A 1,978-nucleotide genomic window follows, 5' to 3' on the forward strand; every position below is an offset into this window, starting at 1 on the left:
CCTTTGGGGCTTATGGAAGGTGAAGTATCCTGACAGGGCTACTGCTTTCCCTTGCAACAGCCTTGCTGGCAGGCCATACAACTTTCCCACAACAAACAGGCCAAGGAATATTTTTCATTTAAACAACTTTCTGAGCAGTGCCTGTGAAATAATTCTGTCCACAAACAATGGAGTGTCAAGGATCAGAATCATTCCTGTGATCCAATAAGCAGAATAAACCCCAGAAGACTGGCCCATTCACAAGCAGCCAACATGAGGCCCTCGGCCAAACGTGTGAGAATAAAATGTAAGTACTTAGAAGGCTAATAAGCTGCTTGTGCTTGAAAAGCATTTCATGCCTACCTCTTCAGCATTTACCTTTTAGAAATAATTATTTTCAACTTTTCTATGTTGTTTTTCTCATTTCTAGACCTTTTCCCTGTAAATAATGACAAAAGCATTTTTCTGTCTGTGAGTCAGATAAGTTACTTGATACAGCATCTTAGGGTAGAAAGCCAATAGTCAATAGACTGTGCCACATGGGGTTTTTTGTTTGGTTGGTTCTTTTCCTTCAGTGCCCACTTGTCTTGTTTAGAGCTGGGTCCAAAATCCCAGCATGCTGCAACTGGTCACTCCCAAAATATTGCAAAGCTTTTTACTGAGCAGGGTTAGACTCTGGGAAGAGCCCAGGGAAACTTTTCTGTGCTTGAAAACAGTGACTTGCTTTCCCAAGTTGAGCCTGAGATAAGCAGTGCTGAAAACACTTTCTCCTGGCAAAACTGAGCCCTGCACACTTTGCTGGCAGTGATTAATGATACCCCAAAGTCTTTGCCACCCAAATACGTTCTTTAGTCTTGGATTGTAACATGTAGATCAGAATTATATACTCGACCTACAAACTTGTTCAACAAGTAACTCACGAGCTGAACTAATTTGTAAGCAGATCCAGTTCAATATCATTTCTGTGGGCATGTTCATTCCACAGTGAAGTGGATGTCATTTACTGCTTTAGCAAATTAGGACACAGAAGCTGAAGAACACAAAATTTAAATAGGACTGTCCACAGAGGATTTAACCAAACTTTAGTGAAAAGACTTTTACAAATATAGATCCATTTTCCTGGTATTCTCATACAGACGAAACTCACAGTGGAGAACCAACTTTAACTTTTGGGGCTTTTTTTGCCATACTAGTGGCTAGAAAAACTGTAGTGGCTCTTTTAGACATGTATTACAGTGGAGCTGTTGAGCCAGACAACCTGAATTGATTTTTCATTTCTTTTTCATCTACCTGATCCATTGCATGTAACTTCTTTAAATACTGAGCTCTCTCTGCAGACAGTTCATCACTTCCCATTAAAGCCAATTCCAGCACCTCCAGCCCTGCAGAAGTGCCCCAAATATTCTTTCAAATCCTTTCTGTGCTTTACAGATATCCTTCAAGCAAATCTGTCTTCTCTCCTTCATACCAACATTAATTCCCTTGTGATTTTTAACAAGCATGGAAGTTCATATGTCTCCCTTTACTACAAGTTTTGTAATTTCAGGGGTTAAGAGGATCTCAGGCTCTTATTTCCGCTCTCCACTAAACTCACCTCTTTTACTTGATACACACTCAGCACAAGTCAGTCCCTTTGAGAGATGTTTCCCAGCCTTCTGATGAGTTGGTTGTCTGCCGTGCCCCTTATCATGAAGGGCCCAAACACCTTCCCTGTTTTGGTGTTTTTCACTTTTCCAGCATCAGGATTTGCAGAGGCCTGCTCTCTCCCCATCACTGATTGTAATGAGGAGGAGTTTCCACTTGCCACCTCCAGCATGCCTTCTGCAAGGTTTCATGGCGCTCCTGCCACCACCATGCCCAGAATATCTAATGCCTGCTCTCCAGGCTTGTCAGAAAGGGTCCAGCTCATTCTGTGATACAGGAATGTGGAGTAATGGACAATAGTTGTGCTAGACACGGGTAACAGATTACATTTCTGCAAACAGAAAAGGATAGCTAC

Source organism: Aphelocoma coerulescens, chromosome 4 (genome assembly GCF_041296385.1).
Source record: "Aphelocoma coerulescens isolate FSJ_1873_10779 chromosome 4, UR_Acoe_1.0, whole genome shotgun sequence".
NCBI classification, from domain to species: Eukaryota; Metazoa; Chordata; class Aves; order Passeriformes; family Corvidae; genus Aphelocoma; species Aphelocoma coerulescens.